General features: G+C 41.2%; 1 protein-coding gene across 2 annotated transcripts in view; it reads left to right on the top strand.

Annotated features, from left to right (window-relative positions):
• LOC121187582 (galactosylgalactosylxylosylprotein 3-beta-glucuronosyltransferase 1) overlaps nucleotides 1-20,630 on the top strand; it is a 68,280-nt gene that overhangs the window by 26,586 nt on the left and 21,064 nt on the right. For both annotated transcript variants that reach the window (XM_041046892.1, XM_041046890.1), the window contains exon 2: nucleotides 7,436-7,668. The gene's annotated coding sequence lies outside the window, so the exon portion shown is untranslated. The remainder of the gene's footprint in view (nucleotides 1-7,435; nucleotides 7,669-20,630) is intronic.

Raw genomic sequence — 20,630 nt, 5'->3', positions numbered from 1 at the left:
GGCTGTATAGATTCTTGGTTTTGTTTTAGCCACAGGGCAAGTTATACATCAAGTATGAGTTCAAGTGTTATAATTAAGAGCGTGGATAAGGAGTGATGAATTATAATGGCTGCCTTTGTGTTAAATGCATCATTAAAAACAGCGATCTTTCATGCCGGTAAGTGACCTGCGGTCCTACAGTCTCAGTCCTTATGATGTTCACTAAAGCACTGAAGTCAGCAAAGGTGTTGTGAATGATAATCACATAGAGTACGATGCTGCGAAAGGATAAACCAGATGAGATAAACTGATAAGTATTGCAAGCAGCATAGGTGTGTTGTCTTTCTACAGCAACTACCACAGTTGTGACAATAGCAGCTCATGAACATTCAGTGCAGGAAGGCGAATAAACCACAAGCCTGGCTTGTGTCATCACCTTCAAACTTTCCCGAAGTGTCTGGTGACGCTCGTTTGTGCTGCTCACATTCTGATGGCTTAAATGCCTCGAACGGAACATGAGAAGCAAAGCTGCAGAAGGCAAACAACAGCAGTTACCTACCTACTAGCCAAGAGAGAAAATGACTCCCTCCTTGACTATCTCTGGTATCAATTGAACCCTTGCAGAAACTGAAAATGACCCTGGGAGGCTGAGCGACAGCTGTGAAGATGAAAGGCATCTAGTGAAAGGTTGTGGTTGCTTCACTTTGGGAGTGAGTGCACTATTAGTGTAATGGTACTCAAAACATCAACACCGGTCTGTCATATCAGCCATTCCAAGGGTAAAAGGATGTAGTGAAGTACACAGCAGCTATAAGCCAACTTTGTGAACAGTTTTTATTCACACAAGCTCAGTGAAGTGGTTGTTTGTCATTAAAAGCAATAGATATTTCTTAAAAAAAAAAAAAAAAAAAAAAAAAAAACGTAAATAAATGAACAGGAATAGCTCTTGGCAGTATTTGTGACAATATTTCAGAGTAGTGCTGCGTTCCAACAGGACAGGACCAGAAGCTATTATCTATTTATACCCCAGAGACCAACTGAGATTCCCCCAGCAGCACCTTCAGGCTGCCAGTGTTATTCCTGTACAGCTCCGGAGCTCTGGCTGAGGCTGGAAATTCTTCACAGGGATCAGTGTATTCCTGAAATGGTGTCTCTGTGTGTGTGTGTGTCTGTGTGTGTGTGTATGTGTGTATGTGTGGCAGGGGGAAGAGAGGTAATAGTATAGGGGGATTGCCTGAAAAGCCACAACCTTCTCCTGTCCTCTGTCTCTGTCAGAAGTTTTCCCTGAGGGGGTTTAACAGGTAATATCAAGGGGAGGCTGTTCAAAAGTATTTTCCAAACTCCTGGAGGATGGAGTTGCTCTTAACTACTGCTGCAAACCACAAAAAAGGGGTGGTGGGGGGGGGGGGGGGTGGTCAGATCTTAAGGAACTGTTTTACAATTTGACTACATTTAGATCGATCAAAAGTACATAAATACATAATAAATGTCACACCAGATTCAACAATGAACTACCATCATAGAACCTGACAAATTTAGTTTTCTGAAGGTGGGGTATGTGTTTCAGGAGACGTGCAAGACTGACCTCTGCATATACCCTAAATACTGGCTAGGTTTTTTTTTTTTTTTTTTTTTTTTTTGCAGTGTGGTAGTTGCATCGTTGCAGTGTTGCATACCAACACTGTGGCCATAACTGGGCAAGTTTAATAGCTCTGGCTCTAAGCCAGGACATCGAGGAGTCTGAACCACATGAATCGATGCAGCTGCAATATTGCTGGTCACAAGGCTGGCACCATGCAACAAGGCAGAAAGTTAATATTTTGTGAATTTAAATAAATTATCAGTGGAATTATCACTGCTCAGACTGTTGGGTGAGGATGCCATTTGGTATCTACACTGGACTTTGTTGAAATTTTGCCATGTTAGCGCCTATTTTATTTATACTACTCATAAATGTGTATAAATGTGTAACAGAATGGGTAACAAAGAAGACAGGCTGGAAGGAGAGGGTTCTCAATCCTAAGTCTGTGTGTGTTGAATGCATTTTCTCAATGAAATGCAACTGCACAAGATCTATTAAAGCCTCAGTGACTGGCCTTTTTATATTTTCATATTAACTGCCAGCAAGTTCTAAACAGGTCTGTCTTAATATGGTGGATAACATGGCATCGGACAGTGATGGGGTAGGACAATGCCGTGAGGTAAATAAATAGTTCTCTTGATTTAACCTGTGCCAAGCTTTTCTAACACGCCATCAGTCCCAGCTGCCGTGCGTCACCATGGCAACCGATGGCCAGGCTGAGCTCAGCACACTACAATTTTGGTCTTGAGAAATAAAAAAAAAAAAAACAACAACAACACATAAACGGGAGAGCAAACAAAGACTGCTCTCCTGAGCTGTGATGAGAAAACGTGGCTCGGTATTGACACCAGCCGGCGTATTGTCACACGTATGCAAATCATCTCGCTTGTGTGAAGTCTGCAGTGTATCTATCATCCACATCTTGTGCTATTTCACTGTGTCAGTGCACATAGTGTGCAATTAAATTGTATACCTCACAGAATGCACGAGGGCGTCAGAAGATTATTGCTGTAAAATCTTTCAAATAAATCACCTTGGAGATAATTACATCACATCATCGCCATTAAGCCTCTGACATTTCCTTTAATCTTTAATGTGAGTATAATGAAAGGCTAACGTTAAATTCAACGTACTTCTACCCAGCTGATAATCAACTAAATGGGTAATTATGATTTAACTGTAGGGCTGTGAGTTCTGGGGGCTGGAGGGTGACCTACGCGCTTGATGATTGTTCTTGTAAAAGGACATCCTGTGCTCTGTGGCTTGGCCTTCATTGAGCTGTCAGGAGCTGTGGGGGATGCAGCGCTGTCAGCCTGCCTGCCCACCTCCACCATCCACGGGATCGATCACTCCTAGAGAAACCTAACCACCACAGCTCCTCCAATTACTGCTGATGGGTCACATCTTTCTATCAGCATAGGCGTCAGAGCCATACGGTGCCTGTTAGAGCCAGGAACAGAAAGAGAGAGAGAAAGGATGGAGTGGCAAGCCTGCGGTGGAAAAGAGAGGCAGAGAGAGAAAGAAAGAAAGAAAGAAAGAAAGAAAGAAAAAGAAAGAAAGAGTAAGAAGGGATGTGGTGAAAAGCATGCGCAGCTGGTGAAACCTTCCATGTTGAACTTTGCCAAGACGGATGCTGAACTTAGACCCGCCTGTGCATTATTAATATTGACCACTTACACGAGAATAAAGAAGCATTTACTCACCAACTGACATGCCTGAATTAATCATAGAGCCATACTCAAAGGCACAATGAATTCTCTTTCATGACAAACCTGGCAATTTTCACTTAAATGACAGATGTCTTCAGAATAAAAAAGGCCACCAGCCCTGTCAGTATCTCTGGCATTATCTGACACACCATCAAACATTCAGCAGAGGACAGACTTTGTTGTTTGTTGTTTTTTTGTTTTTTTTTTTGTTTTTTTTGGTTTTGTTTTTTTGGTTTTTGTTTTCCTCAGCAGAACATTTTCCACTCAAAAATGAACATACATATGTCTGGAGGCATTGCTGCAGTGGAGTCCAGTAAAGGTCTGACCCTCCAGTGATACAAAGATACACATAAAACACAGTTGCCATAGTGAATTCTGCAGAAACTAAGCATGTGGTTGCTTTTCTTGCTTTGGGCAATGAACCTGTATGTGTATATTGTTGTGGGTCTATATATTTTAACTGTGTGTGTGTGTGTGTGTGTTTTATACTTCTGTCCCAGACATTGCTCCCAGTGGGTCCATCAGGTGGAAGCAGAATTAGAAAGGATTGTCCCTGCAGGGCTCACATAGCTTCTCCTTCAGAGTCTCTGTTAGATAGTAAAATGTACAAAAACCCATGCAGCAGTCAGTACACAAACCCTGAACATGAATCACAATCAAACTGCATCAAGGTAGAGATGTTTACTGGCACATTTTTACACTTTATATATAGAGAGGGAGCACATACAGCATGTGTGAAAGTGAGTGGAGGTCACTCTCTATATGTGATGGCTTACATTAGCAGGTTTCAAGTCAATCAATACCAACACCGCCCTGTCTGGTCTCTGCCTCCATACAGTTCTCTGGCTTCATGTTTCGTCCTCTATCCGTCACTGTCAGATGCACAGACTGTCGTGGTCAGCCCACGTTCCAGCCACCACAGCCCTCTGCACAGTATGAACTTGTCGGAAGGTGTGTGAATGTGTGTCTGCACCCACGCACATACACCAGAATGGCGGCTGAACAGTGTCAGAGCTGCCTGCTGCAGTCCACTCACTCTGAAGTCTGGGGTTCGTGTGCTGTGACTCCACATCAAGTCCTGAGGGAGTTTCTGTGCATTGCATTTATTTAATAACACATGAAATGCATCACTGTGTTGTTCAGTGAAAACCTTGCAGCTCCACAATGTGAACTTTTCGGGGAGCTAAGAGAAATCGAGAAAACTGAACTTGCACTCCACCAGTTTGCACTTCTGCAACTTTGTTGGACTCATGACTGACAGTTTAAAAAAAAAAACACGATAACAATGGATGCAGCGGACCAGAAATATCATATTATTTATTCTGTGCATTCTTCAGCCTTTTCAAAACCCTGATGCCTACATTACCCACAGTGCAACTCAGTGCAAACTGTTTGGCTAAGACATTCCAGTGTGTGATACTAATAACAGCTAATGTAGCTTTGAGCCTCTAGCAGAGATACAGAGATTTATTTAGCTCACTTCTGTCTAATGTCACACCCCCAGTCTTTAGACTCAACCGACACCGACTTGAGTGACATCATTTAAGGCCATTTACTGGACTTTGCGAGTCCCCCTCCTGAAGCCACTTTACTTTAAAGGGTATTAAAGAAAACAAGATTTGTCCTGGATTTTGTGCCCAGAAGTGTTACTTAAATACTATAAAGGAATGATTCTAGTCCTTTCCATGGTTTCTTTTCTTTTTAGATCGATATGGATTTCTATTTTGAGCAGCCATTGTCACCTGTAGAGGGTTTTGTTCAACAATACTGCCAGCCAATCACAGTTGTAGTTCATGAATAATAATGTCATTACATAAATGAGCCTCAAACAAACAGTCTTTAATTGCACAGAGGGCAAAAAGGCAAGTCGGAGGATTTGGAGTAACTGAAACAAATGTCTGCATAAAACATTCCAAAGACTTCAATGCCATCAGTCTATCTTGAAAACTATCACTATCCTTTGCTTTCACCGTATCACACCTCCTATCAGTGGCCAATTTATATTCGGTGTAGTAACCATAGCTACGCATCCATGGCACAAAAGACACATTTTGGGTTAGCGCCGGGTTTTATCGCTGAGCTTTTAACCCCCAGTGAGAACAGACACAGCTTGAGCTCCTCGGCCTCCTTTGGTTGCTCCGCAGTTTAAGTCGACAATTATTGCTCTCTGAGCTTTTTCCATCTCCGCACTGAAATGACCTGCTGAAATGACCTTTCAAATATTTTTTTTAAGACACACGTTTTGAGCTTCTTTGACTTAAACCCTGTTCTGTTTATTCTATGCTGTTCTGTTTCATTTGGATTTTGATCTTTTTAATTCAATATACAATGTTATTTATAATATACATCTTTAAAACTGTTTACTTTTTAGCTTGATCTTGCTAAAGGTGTGGGGATACATGAATAATAGTTGGGCCTTGAGCTTTGATACCCAGTAAAGATAATCAGATGTGAAGTGGAAGAAAAAAAACTGCACTTGCACCAACAAGTCATGCAGCTATTCAAAGACTTTTTAAAATACAGTATATTTGAAGTTAACAAGAAATTTCTCACTTAATACCCACTTTAATGTTTGAGATACTTCAAGATGAGCTGAATATAATTTACACATTAAGATATTATTTTGAATTTCAATATAACATATTTATGTATAATATGTGTAATTACAGAATGTGTAGTCAGTAAGACACAAAAGCTACTTTAGATATATATTTAATTTTATTTGATATAATGACAAATTATGGTAACTAGAGCATTAATATGTTTACGTGTAGCACAAAAACTCAACCAACCAACGTTTTACATTAAAACATGTTAATTTAGGGTAGCCTAATTCACATGCCAGTGATGTTTCTCTGATTTCCTTCAGTCTGTCTTTATGCATAAAGTAAACAGTTGTTTTCTGTACAGATCCTTCTGACAATAGGCTTTTAGTCTTTCAGCATTTCACTGCTGGACAAATCGCAGTGAAATGCATGATGCACTAAATAACGACACACTAACATACAAGTAGGGACAGCAACTGCATGGAAATGGAAATGGAAGTGATCCTGCAGGGTTTTTTTTGGTTTGTTTTTTCCCTCACTTAGCTCTGGCTCTCTGTTTCCAGCTTGGTTTTGTTGTTTGTTGCAATTTGGCAACTCTGAGAATGTTTAAAATCCTGGGGCTCAGGTCGAGTATCTGCGAGTCAGCTGGATCTACAGAAGGGACATTCCCCATGGTTTTGAGATAATTACTTTCTTCTCTTATGACAACCCCATTGAATTTAGATTAGGCCAAATACAAACCTCTGACACCGCATGCCCTATGCATTGCATCTTGTCAATAGACTGTTAATGTGGCCGACCCGTCTCATTTTTCCTCGCGTGGCATCAGCTGGTCTCCCTCTACAAGCGCGGCTGTTGCCCACAGGCGAGTAGAACCAACACTGTGGCAGATGAGGCCGACAGAGGAAGTCTCATCAATAATGGAGAGTGGTAGCTGGGGGAGTCGTGCAGAGGAATTGTGGTGGAGTGAGTGAGAAGTGCAGCTGGTGTGTTTGTCTCACTTCTTCCAAATGGCCATTTTGAAATGATGCTCCCCAGAGGGCATGCATAAGAGGAAGGTGGCTATTAATAGCTGATAGGGTGAATAAGTTGTCAAACTGCTGTTTAGATATGCGCCGTATTGTAGCATTCATGGACATTTTTCTTAGCTGGTCTGTCATTTTTCCCCAGAGATTAGGACAAACAAACTAATTAATAACACAGAAAAATATATCATTTTTTATTTATATAATTTTTTTTCTTTGTGGTTGTCATACTGCATGATGAAAATGTGAAATAGCCAAATAACTATGCAGCTGATGTCATGGGTGTAGACCTAAAAGGCACACCCTGTGGAAGCAAAAACAAAAAATCTCATCAATTTCCTGTCTGTCGAGCACTAAGTGTAACTTAACCTCAGAGAAACAGATTCACACAATGATTATCTCTCCTGACAGCTGTCCAGATGCAAACAGAAATTCTGTCACCGAGGCACCGTGAATGACCCAGGGGCTGTTATAGTATGGCAGCGTCTCCTCCCAGCTGCCATCCTGCTCATTCCCTTTCTTCAATGCCCCTCATTGTATTAGGAAGAGGAGGCCCATTCTTACTCACATCTCTCGTGCTCCTGTTTCTCCAAGGGCCGGCCCTGAGGAAGTGAGGCTTGTTGGGAGAGTCTGGATGTCACCAGTGACACAGCTTCCACAGCGTTTGACCACCTTCAGCTGCACACATCTCCGCTTCCCAGACGGCACCAATTAAGGCCGGCTTGAGACGAAGAGTTGTGACAGTATCCGACGACAGCGACGCAAAGAGGAAAGGAATACACTGGAGGAGGGGCCTGTGCTTGCTGCAGACGGGCAGAGGACTGCTTGTGAGTATCCTATTGTTCTCATTGTTGTGGGGGAACACATTTCCATACAACTGACCAGGGCAATGCTGCCAATTCTCATGCATTTGATGTTTTTTTTCGTGTACAGAAATGGGGTTCATAGCCAGAATAATAGAATAAAAGTAAGATATTGATTTCACTATAGGAACAGTGAATTTCTATCCAGGGATATTTTTCAGATGTATCAGGACTTTTTATCTCTGTGTAAACTGTGTGAGGCACAGACAGCCGGGCTGACCTTGACAATCTTGCTTTGTTCTCTTTTTTTCACTGTCACTTACATCCCACATGAACAAACACACAGCTGCCTTATTTGCTTTTTTTTCCTACAAGGCAGCTAAATTTAAAACTCCCTGAGCATCAAAGGATGTGGTTAAAGGTAAAAGAGGGATGCAGGTGATAGTGCCTCCACCCAACATCTTTCTTCCACTCTGTCTCACTCTATCATGGCTGTCTTCCTACTTTCTGTCTCACTTCCTGTCCAATAGATGTTCCATTTTCACCAGGATATCTAGTAGAGGAATTAGGTGGAGGACAGGGGCAAAATGATCTGACAGATCCACTTATCCCTGCTGTCTACGTTCCCCCCCGGCCTCTGATATTATTAGAGGTTGCTATATATGTAGGCATAGTGCACGGGAGCATTGGGGAGAAAGTCATGGAAGGAAGGGGGACGGGGAAGGGGCAGTGTGAGAGCTCAAGAGCCGATACCGCTGATGACAAAGCCAAGGAAATAATCTTAAGACATGGAGGCAGCGAATGATGATGATGATAGTGAGATGGGGGAGAGAGAAGGAGGTTTGGCTTTTGAATAGCTTGCAGGCTCTGTTGTCTCCTCACCATTGAAGAAAATATCATGATTTCTCACTGGCAAGCCAAGGGTAAGATTAATCTAAACCTTATATTCTCATATTGCCTTCTGTGAAAAAAATAAACACAGCTGATATAAGACAGGTTAGCACACAGATCTATAGGACTTACATAAACCGCAGTGCCCCAGGATCGTACCACCGGTCGATAGCAGAGCTCAACACTGTACCAAATATTAAACTTCCATGCCTGATATTCAGATGAAGAATTCCTATTTGACAAAAAAAAAAATCACTGCTCTCAGACAGTGATTAACAATATGTGAAGCTTGTTTTTGTTGAGACTGTGGCAGGGAGGGGATGATTCAACTCTCACGTTTGAGGCCGGAGTTTGTAATGTTGTTTTGTTGGGTTGCATTTTATTGCAACGGTTGCGTTACATTAAACGATATCCTCGCATGCAATATCCCCACAGGCTGCCAAGCAAACTGTTTGCTCATATGTGGCTCTGAAATGTGAGAAAAGACACATTTCTGTAACGTCTTCATGATCATGGTTTTATTTACAGTCTCTTCACCAAGCTTAGAGCAAATAGCATATGTTATGTAATAATTTAGATAGCACTCACAACCCCTTTAATTGGTGCGAGCTGAATTAGCACTGACTAATCAACATAGCAGTCTCTCGTCATAGATTTATAGACAGCCATGATTGCTGCCAGGGTGAAATTAACTCTTTCAGCCTCTAGGGAAATGTTGAAAGATGACTGGCTGAAACACACTTCCACTGTCACACACACACACATGTATATGCAGATGAGACTTGTCTGTTCCTTCTGGCTGTCTCTGTAGAGCTGTCACACATGCTGCGTCCTGGAGCACCAGGAGACCGGGGTTGACTTGAATTAAACTGAGAGGATGTCCTTTCCAGATCTGCAGAGGGCCACAGAGACACATCCGCCCCCAGAGAGAGCCAGTCAAAGAGACAGAGGGAAAGAGAGAGAGAGAGGGAGATGAATGGAGGAAGAGAAGAAAAAGAAGGGAGGTTGGAGATGGGGTGGAGAAGAGGAGGAAGTTAATAAAAAAAGAGGCAGGGAGAAATTGTCTGTGAGAGAGAGGGATGGAAGATGAGGTGGAGAAGGAGGACACTAGAATAAAAAAGAACAAGGGAAGATAAAATTGTGTGTGTGTGTGTGTGTGTGTGTGTGTGTGTGTGCGTGTGTGTGTGTGTGTGTGTGTGTGTGTGTGTATGACACAGTTTGACAGAGAAAAAAGAGGGAGGATGAGAGAGAGAGCTCAGAGAAGCTAAGGCCACCAGACAGACACACCTAGAATATAATTCCTCTTTTCCCTCTGCTCTGACCAACACCGGCTAAGACTCATACAGATAAGGTTAAATATATGCGTTCAAAAAGTATTAGTGCTTGTCAAAAATGCAACTTAAATGCTGTATCTACTGTATGTCATCAGATGAACAAGGTGTTCAGACTGTGTAATCTAAAATCTGTAGTGTTGTGTATAGAGACCTGAAATGTTCAGAATTAAATGGATAAATGAGAAATAATGAAATTGTGACATAAACAATGATGTGAACGAATGCAGACCTGAATATATGGCGTGAATATAAACTGTCACACAATCCAGTGCATTTTTAGCAGTGCTGTAATTATTGGACTGTGCTGAATTATTTTTTCACCCCACTAATCTCGTGACTGGATCTGTGATCTGACAGGTGATGTCAAACCAGATTTAGCTTTTCCCTATCTTAACATTCCTGTAAATGGAATATCTTGTGTTTTCAAAGCAAGACATTTTATGATCTCACCTTTGGCTGTAAGACATAGTGGTTTATACTGTATGACACCTCGCATGACTCCTTTGCTATACAGTTACAAGCACGTGGCACAGTCTCAGCTCATATGGTTGTGGGCTTTGTATAGCAGTGTGAAAGCAGAAAATATATACTATAGTCAGCAAATTGCACACAGAGGAGAGAAAATTCAGATGTTGTACTCCACGTTGAACAGAACAACAACAACACTGTACTGTATGTGCTAATCTGCCTCAGTCTTTATCACAGCAGCAGCATTCAGACTAATCTCCTAAACAGAGGTACACTATACCAGGGTCTAGGCAGTGTATATTTAAAACCGATTACAGTAATGTATATCCTGACCCCAGGCTGCCGAGCAGATTCAGAATAGACCACCGTTTTCTATATCCCACCTCCAGGCATTGTTATTAACAGTGAGTGCATTTCCCCATTCTGTTCTAGCGTCCTGTGTCTCTCCCTTGCCCTCGATGATAAACATTCTAGAGACCCAGGTTTTTGTAGAACATGAAATTGGAACATAAATTATTAACTGAGAATGCGCCTTTTCCAAAAAAAGCATCCATTGTATTTTCTCCTTATGCCTGCAAACTAGGCAATCCTTGAACTTCCTGCCTAGATTTCAGCGCTCAGTGATGCAGGGTGAGCTTGTTACTCTTAACACAGGGAAGACACTGCTCATCATTGTCACTCCACCAAATCTGCTGTAAGCTCTTCGCCGCATTTCTTCTGCTCTTTGTCGCACAAGCTCTTTGTTCTGTAATGACACAAACCTGCTATGAAAGAAATTCTACAGGCGGCGTTTTCTCATTTCAATTTCAGGGCATTAGCTGCTGAATCATTCTCAGATTAATGATGAAATTCCAAGCATGACGCACAATCATTGTGTGTGATTACTTACACGGAGGGAAAATGAACAGTTCAAAGATAATAATGCACACATTTGGTGGTTTTAGGAAGTGCTTGAATGCATCAGTATTTACTTGGTTTTTCCGCCTACACTACAATTACATCTGTGCCCTTGGTAGTTTTCTGTAGTGTTAATTCTTACAAGCAAAGCAAGCACACAAATGGCTGACCTAAAAATCTGTGGTGAAAAAGTAGCTGCCATGAAAGTGCTTCGTGAAGGAGTTTTTATGCTTTTTAGTTTATCTTAGTTATTTCTAAATGGTTTTATACTAAGGCAGACTCTTGAACGTGTAATTAAACCTCCCACTAATTGCTAACACTGGAAAAATAAAAAATAAAAATCCACGACTGTCACTGGAACATGCTAAACAGAAAATGTGTATAAAAACATGAAAAATAGTTTAATTTTAATTTGATATTTAATTTAATTTCAGTTATGTTGAATCATCTTGTAAGAGCTGAGGAATGTACTGTGTGCAACAGCAGCTTTCAACTGCTCTAAGCTGGGATGCAAAATGTAGAGATTGTGCACAAGGACACAGATTTCCCAGACATGCATAATGTCATATTGTAAGGTTACAAGGAGGAAAAAGTATTGTGCCATGATGCAACTGTTTGCAATCCCATTGTTATCATGAGAAATGTCTCGTAACGTTTCCCTCTTGAACGCTGAATTATTCAGTGCACAGCAACCTGGTTTTTGGAGTGTAAACCATTCATGGAGGAGTTGTATGGCACAGTTACTGTAACAAACACATCAGATGCAGGATGCATGCAGACAGTGTGCCAAATCATGGTGAAAAACACGTATTTTTTAGCACACAAAAGGGCAAAAGGAGCACAGCCGATCATTGAAAGTTCAGTGTTTGAACAACTCCATTGCACCTAAACCAGCATGACCCAAATAACTGCTTCAGTCTCACTGACATTTTGGGATTTATCCATGTGCCAGCTGGCTGCAGCGCTGTATGGTACCTGCACACAGTGAGCTCCTGCAAGATTAGATAACTAGGATTGCTCTAAGACTCAGCCAGGTCCCGGGGAATTGTGAAAGTTGGTGTTGAGTTGTCTGATGAAACCCACACACGTACAGGCAACATACAGCCATACGTATACACACACAAAAAAAATACAAGAATAAATAGAAAAGCACACAAACACACACACACACACACACACACACACTCACTCACCGGGAGATGCTGAAGACTTTTAAACTTAAATTGCCCCGAAGCTCATCAGACCACATCAGTGTGCGAATGTGTGTATAAGTGTGTCATTGGACAGCCCCAGGCCAGGCCCAAATAGCACCAATTAACAGGACAACAGCCTCGACTAAAGCACAACCCCCCCAGATTTGTACCATCTCCATTGGGAGGCAAAGAGGGATATGCCAACACTGTCTCGCCCTGCAGCTATACAGCCCCAACAAACCCCTCTCAGGCAATCTTAGTGCTCTATTTTGCAGCCTAGCATATGGCCACTGTATACAATGTTTAGGGTTTGAGATAAAAAATTTTATTCAGTAAAAAAAATTATAGTCTGTCAACAGCCTGTTTAAGTCCCACCAGGTTAGATTTAAGTCTGAAAAACACTTATAGTAGGTGGAAATCAGCGAACTGTAGGGAGCAGACGATGGTGCAACTCACTGTGACTCAAAGCACCTCATCTAAGCAACTATTTAAATGAGTCATTGTACATATAAAACTGCATGGACTATTACCTTCAGCTGGAGATCCACAAAGAGATTTTAGACTGCAGCTGCAGCGCTAGGCCAGTTTTAATTTTATTCTGAGATTTGTATAATGCAAGTCAGACAGTTTCACAGAATTTAAAACTGACTTGTTTCAAGCCTAAAAAACCTATTTTTTTTCATGTCTGCGGACCCTTGGGGTGCCAGGGTGAACACAGTAGGGTCACAAAAGTTTTTTTTGTTGTTGTATTGTATTGCTGCAGAACACTTTAAGCAGTTAAAATAATATTTTTTTGTGATGTAAAAATCTTGTTTCTGTGTTGCTTTACCCTAAAAAATATGACCTGGTCACTGTGTTGGTGATATTAGCCTGTTGGAGAAGCTAACATTTATGTTGCCCTTTGAAACCGTGTAAAAGAGGTTCTTATGTAATATATCCTCTGGAAGTGACAGTGTCTATCCTTTGTGCATTATGTGAATCTAACCTTATATTGCTTCAAAACTTACATAAAATACAAGCATTATTCTCCCAGTATTTATCTTCCTGTAAAAAAAAAAGGTGACAGTTCAGTTATTTCGTTGACAAACATGCCACAATATACAACAAACTAAATGTTTATTGTTTGCATTTAGTTGGATCCCACTATTCCCATTGTGACAGAGACCTAGTCCATCCCAAACCTAGACACGAGGCTCGCAGTTGTATCCTCTGTACAAAATTAGCCAACAGACCCCCCCACCCCCTCCCCCAAGACTGACTCAGAGCCAAGACCTGTGTTTCCATGGAAACTATTAGTGACCTTCTGACCAATGGCAGCAAATGACAAAAGAGCAAAGCACGGTTCATAATTTGTAGTTTGCACGAAGTTCCCAGTGATGAAAAGGGACAGAGTTTTTAGAGACTATCGGACACTGTCTGGCATTTGCCTGAAGAAACGATCCTGAGCCTGACTGATGAGAAGCACTGAGACCTGCTACATTAATAAACCACAGCATTTCAACTCTGCTACTGGTCTGTGCCAAAATGAGACTTTATGGTGCTGGAAGCCTTTTGTACCGACACACACGTTGATGAATTTCACAGAAAAATGTACTGTACTGCAACTGTTGAATCCTTGCAACTAAGCTGAGCTGCCTTTGGTCAGCCATGTTTTTTAGTTTGGAAAAAGTCTTGATTTACGCAGACTTCATGGCAAATTTGTCTTATTAACAAAGTCAAGACGTGACTATAAGTTAGAGCTGTCTTATATTTACTGTTCAAGAAAAAAAATGTCAGCTGAGCTTTGCCACACATCAAGTAAAATAAAAACTGTGGGCAGGTTTTGTGAAGCTAAATTATACTAACATAGCTGATTTTTATTCCAGGCAGCAGTGAACATTCATCCACCAGGTGTAGTGCCTCTGGGCCGAGTAACACCTTGTTTTGGCCTGTAATTGCAGTGCCCCCCCGCTGGGGCCAATCAGTGCACTTTTGAAAATATCCTTGGAACCTAACACTGAGATGCAATTTTTTCCAGTTCTGTCAAATACATATTTCAGTGTCTGCTGATTGTTTGTGCATGCACAAGCAAAGAAGGAAACAAACAAACAAATGAACAGATGAAGATTAGTAGTTGTTCTCTGATTGATCAAAGGAGCAAGGTTAATAACAAACAGCGACATTTAAGCATTCTGAGCTTGTCAACTGTGACAAAACAAAGTGAAACATATATACAGACACACATTCACCTGTTTTTGGGAGTGGTTAATATAGAGACAGACAAACACACACACATAGAAATGAAACCATTTGCAGAAGGAATCAGTATGAAGCTGCTTCCTCATGTAGGATTACCATTTGTGTGACCCACTCCAGCCTCAACTTAGAGCTGCATAAAAATCTGTCTGTGTTGGTCTCAGTCAGATGGAGGGGCTAATCAATAGTGAGCTGGTGAAAATCCTTTCAAAATGCTCAACCAGAGGTTATTCCATAATGCAGCAGTGTTAGACAGTGGAAGGGTCATTTCTCTGCCCACTGGCATCTCTAAATGCTCAAGACAATCTGAGCATGAGAAAGGCGAGTAAAGCATATTTGACTCAAAATCACATTAAAGGTCTGTCCGCAAATTTTCAAAAAAGGACATGATGCTTTTTTTGTTGAAAAGCTGTTGCCGCAACTTTGGCTTTGCACCTTGAATGATTACACTGGAAACCATTTTCTTCTCCTATTGCTTCTCTTCTGTTGTCAAATTCATTTCAAGATATTAAAAAAAAGTCACATCTACAATATTAGTAAGAAACACACTCAGTTCAATCATCCATAAACTAACAGAATGATTATCAATGAAAGCTGTAAATCACACTATTCTGAAATATAATGAGAATATACAGTAGCTAACATAGTTTGCTGGAGTGGAAACCCTTTCCAACTCTATGATGTAGCACATAATTCGAGTAAACATAGTGACATTATTACATGATTACAGCTAGATGAATGGTTGTGTTAAGCCAATGACCTTTCCTCTTGCTTAATGTTTATACTCCATCCATCCAACTAGAAATCCTTGCACTGCGATAAAGGTCAAAGGGCCGGAGGGGTCACTCAAACTTCAGGGATACATTAATCAAACTCATGATGATGTATCACCTCCAAGGGGGGGTTACACAAACATGCCAGTATCATTAGTAACCAACAAAGAAATCAGACTTTCTGAATTTCAGTACATGACAAATTTTCTGTGTAAGAATAGGGCCTCACTTAAGGCTGAAAATATAATAATTATGATAATCTGTAGGCAGACTGAGATGTTATTCATGAGATGTAATATACATGCATTGGCATCTCATGTCGAGTAGCGAAAGCAGCCAAAAACCGAATTAGTATCACTGTGCTTTAACACGAGGAGCTGTTTGGGGGATTCACTCTGCAATAATATGGGTCTTCAAACTGAATGGACTGAGTGAGTAAAAAAATAGCCTTTGATTTGTGCAATCAGCAGTGCAAGAAAGCACAGGCTAAGAACAGAGTGACTGAATGCAGCTCTGGAAACATCTGATTGTAGCTCAGTCCCACCCACAATCTCCCCTCTAACTTTGTTATTGTCCAAACCTCCCTTCCTGTGGACTTTTACAGATGAATGGCCTAATTGGAGCCATTTCCACATATAATGTGGCATCCCCAAGGGGGCTCATTATAGACACGGGCCCGATGAACCTCAGCTATTCTTCAGCCACCCGCTCATCAGAGTCCAATGGTTCAGTCCGGTGACAGCTATAGTAGGATTTCCATCAGTCTACAGGCTATTGATCAACATAAGGAGGGAGGAAAGTCACGCTGGCTTTGGTGTGTGACTGTGTTGGTGTGTCTGTGCGTGTCTTTGTCCCCGATGGGCACAGCACTGGGCACTGCAGGAATGCAAGCACAGCTATGCCTAAGTACAACCTCACAGACTTTTATCTAACAAAACAAGACTCTTAGTCTTGTTAGATAACATTTTCTGTTTGATGTCGTAATGAAAATGTTTGACATTAAATTAGGTTTTCGTGTCTTTGAAGTCCTGTCCCTCATTATTATTATCACAACGTCATAGTACAGTATGTACTTCATGGACACTTGGCACAGCATCCATGAAACTGAAAACCTCACATGGATTTGGTGACAGCGTTGCCTGTGAGGACGTGCCATCAGTCACCACCGTGCTCTTTATCTCAGCAAAGTCAGTGACACCTCTGTAATGTAGCATCAGCATACATGTACTTGTTGTGTCAACACTGTTCTGGTGGTGTCATCTTTCTGTGCTCCCGAGAGCTCTTTGAATGTGACTGCACATAACCGCATACTAGCAAAGTAGAGGGGACAAATAATAATAGTAAGTGATAAGCAATGATTTGAGAGGCCAGCAGAGAGCTTAGGTTGAAAATGTCAAAGGTGCCATGTTTTTACATCGAGCTGGAAACGTTGCTAACTTGTGTCTTCATTAAATCTGCATTCAGCATCATCTCTTACCTGACATTTTACCTCAGATCTTTAAATGTCAGTGCTTTTATGTGGTATTCGAGGAATACCATTTGTATGAACATGGTGTATCAGTTACTTGTTACTACTACTACAGGAGTAGTAATAGTACAGTAATATTGTGGCTAATATATGGAAACAGATACTGACATGTAAGGTCAGTAATTATCAGAAAACATTTAAAACATTTCTGATTTTTTGGCTGCTATTAAATGTCTTTTTTGTTTTAAATGTTTGGACTATACAACGTAATGTGTTAGCGCAGGATTGTAAGCACATCATCTGTGACACGTAAGGTGCTTTTAGGATATGACTGTGCCCATAGTGCGTCAGGCACTAGCAAATGAAATGATTTGCACGTGCAGTAAGCATGGGAAATAATAATAATAATGATGTATCCGCTAATTACCAAAGCTATTAAATGAGTCTCCACCACAAATTACCTGTCTCCTGGGGGCCGTGTTTTACTGGCAGGTTCAAAGCTAATGACAGCATGTCATAGAGGGAAATCATATATACCTACACTCTGACTAATTATGTAATTAAGAAAACACCAGAGATGGACATGAGCAAACTGGCAGCTGCGTTGAGTCCATAATTGTTACTTGCCAAGTTCATCTGCCTCTACATCAAACGTATCTTTAAAACCTCTTCTTATCGCAGGGAACGTTTCGCTAAGCACGCACACTGTCCTCCAGCAGTTCCCTGCTTCACATTCACACATGCACTTACACCGCACTACTACACACCCTTGACACCTCAGAGCCACCCAGTTTTCTCATGTTGGTCACAGAACTCAACTCCATTTTCCCCACTGGCTTTTCTCTCCGACCCGAGGCTGCTGGTGTCCCCCATATGTCATTTTTCATATCATCATCATTTTCAAGTCTCAAAGCCAAGTCTCTTGGCTGTAAGTATGATTTATGTCTCATTAACTGAATTCAGTTCATTCAATTGTGTTTTAAATTTCCAAGTTCCTTCACATGCCAAGTGTTTCTGATCCATTGTCAAACAAGCAGTGAGTTTTCTTGGCAGATTCTCTCCTTAAGGAAAGCCTTCACTCGTCTCTTCATTTTTCATCTCTATTTAAACCAATTATTTTCCAGTCCAAACAAAACTCTCAGCTGCACTGTCACTGCATTGGATCAAATCCCCCAGGTTTAATTAGTGATGATCAGATTCATAATTATATATATTTCCCCTCCACAAGGGCATATAATTGGGGGACTTTGACGTCGGGGAATCTTTCATCGGAGAAATCCATGGTCTAACCCTCATTAAGGAACTCAGAACTCAGCAGAACTCGCATGTTGAAGTCTGAGAGCGAGAAGGTGTAGCAGGGAGTCGAACACCTATACACCCGCTCAGGAAGCGGGCTTTAATTAGCTAATGAATCTGGGAGCTTCCTCTGCCAACCTTTGACCTTATGCTGAGGCATAATAAGTCTGTTCATGGTGCGAGGCATGTCACATGAGGTTGAAATCAATGCCCTGTACACCAAAACCACATTTAATGAGATAAACGCTGTGCTGTCCCTTTTATTGTGAGAAACTGTTAAAGTCCATGAATCATTTCTGGAGACTCTCCAAAGGTTGTACTGTATTGATTTAATGTCATTTGCAACAAAAGGCTCTGCTTCATGATTGATGCTGTTTGTCATGTTGGCGACACACAAAGGATTCAAAGACATCTTATAATATACTGTATAACCAAATCTCTAATGGCAGCAGTAAAAAAAAACATCTGAACCATGAATATGTTATTATTTAATTTCCTTGTTGCTACAGGGTACATTACTAATAAGAAGTGGCTTTGGTGACCAGTCACCGGCTGCATTGTAAAATTTAAAAAATGTGTGGGGGTGAGCTGATAGAGTAGAAAAAAGAAAGCTGCAGAGAGCTAGATAAGAGTATCCATCATATCTCTATACTTACATTACATAAGGACAGCTAGGACAGCCAGGGAAGTTTTGTCACTATTTACTGGCTGGGATCAGTTGTCAGGCATCAAGCACAGTCTTCTGCAAGTTACTGCTCTCAGCCAAGAAATAGTCCAGCACATAAACCCACTCAAAATGGCAAACTGTGGTTTTACAGTTTGGTAAGTCTTCAATATTATGTGTTAATCAAGTTTCATAGGTGCTTGTGGGCAAATTCCATTTCCTTTAGATAGAGCCAAGTTACAACACGCTGCTGACTGTAGCTTCATATATACTATACAGACATGAGAGTGGTATCAATCTTCTCATCTAACTCTCCACAGGAAATCAAAAAACCAAACTGTAGTTTGAACGTGCAAAAGTGTGAATCTAAGATGGTGCTTTCTTTTGATGTACCGTAATTGTATAATTTCAAGATGTCCAATATATACACCTTAGTTTTCAAGTAGATCTACAAGATCTACTACAAAAGACTACAATCTTTGATAATTAGGTACAGTTTCTAGCACTTACAATGAGAAGAAACTATGAGACTGTACTGTTATTCATACTGTCACTCCCTGTGGTCTCCCCAAGATGACATCCCCCCTGACTCCATTCTGATCAGAGCCAAGCTCGGCTGACCCAACATGGCAGGTCCAGGTCTCGTGGCAGCCTCTCTGCAGTCCTGGCGGAGCTCCTTTAGTTGGCTGAGCCAGCTGTGAGAGGCTACATCTTGCTCCCAGGTCCAGCTCTGGAAACGTGCCCTGGGTGAGCCCAACCATAAATTAGTCAGGATAAGTTAAGGGCACACTACGCTAGGCTATCCCCTGAGATCATCAGTAGAAGAGATCCTGCCTGAAGGTTGACGCTCTTAAATCTTTTATCATTGCTGAGGCAGCCTGATCCAGGCGTGGACTGGGGCCATCAATCAGGGCCAATGCTCACAGCTAATGGCTAACTCAAGCTTTCCTGAAAATAAAAGACCCATCGTCATCTAAATCAAACAGGAGAAACATGCTGCCACAGTCTCTGGCTGATTTTTGTAAACAGCGTTTACAGTGATTGGTCTAACTACTGACACAAAAAGAGAAAATATGTTTGATTCAGGTCGACATGTCGCTTATACCAATTAATCATGCTTCCAACACTTTTTAATTATATAATACTGAATTAACCATTACCATTAGAGTCAGTTCCAGTCAGCATGATTTAAGGGTTTACTTAAGTTAAGAATATGACATGACTGTAAACAACATAGCTGTCTTTCCTCTCTCAGGCAACCACACAGTAGCTGCCTTCCCTGCATTTCTATTATTAGCTTGACTCAATGCAGGCACTTGTTTCATGAGGAGAGGATCAAATTTTGAAGAGAGTCGCTCCATGGCAGGTGTGAATTGGATTGATGGGACAAGTAACACAAAACTAGCATGAAGGCGACCTTTCGTTGAACCCAAACCTTGAATATGAATGACAGCACAGCAAGCACAAGTGAGAGCTAGAACATCTTCCCATTCCTATCATTTAAAGGGAGGAAATGGCCCCTCCTACACAAGCCACATGAAGATCCTTGATAGTTTTATGCCTTTTTTAATTCCAAGAACTTTAAACACCCTCGTTAATAGTTTGAAAAGCAAAATAACTGCCAGCTCTGCTCAAGCTTTCGTATTAAAATTTTATTGAAAAGTTGTACAGTGTGTCATCAGTTCCTCCTCTGACCACAAATGAGTTTAATTAGTTTGTGAGGAAAAGACACTCAAAAAAAAAAAGATTCAATCTGATTCAAGCCTC

This window comes from Toxotes jaculatrix, chromosome 9, assembly GCF_017976425.1.
Source record: "Toxotes jaculatrix isolate fToxJac2 chromosome 9, fToxJac2.pri, whole genome shotgun sequence".
Lineage (NCBI taxonomy): Eukaryota > Metazoa > Chordata > Actinopteri > Toxotidae > Toxotes > Toxotes jaculatrix.
Note: the sequence above shows the minus strand (reverse complement) of the source record. Positions and strands in the feature narration are given on the sequence as shown.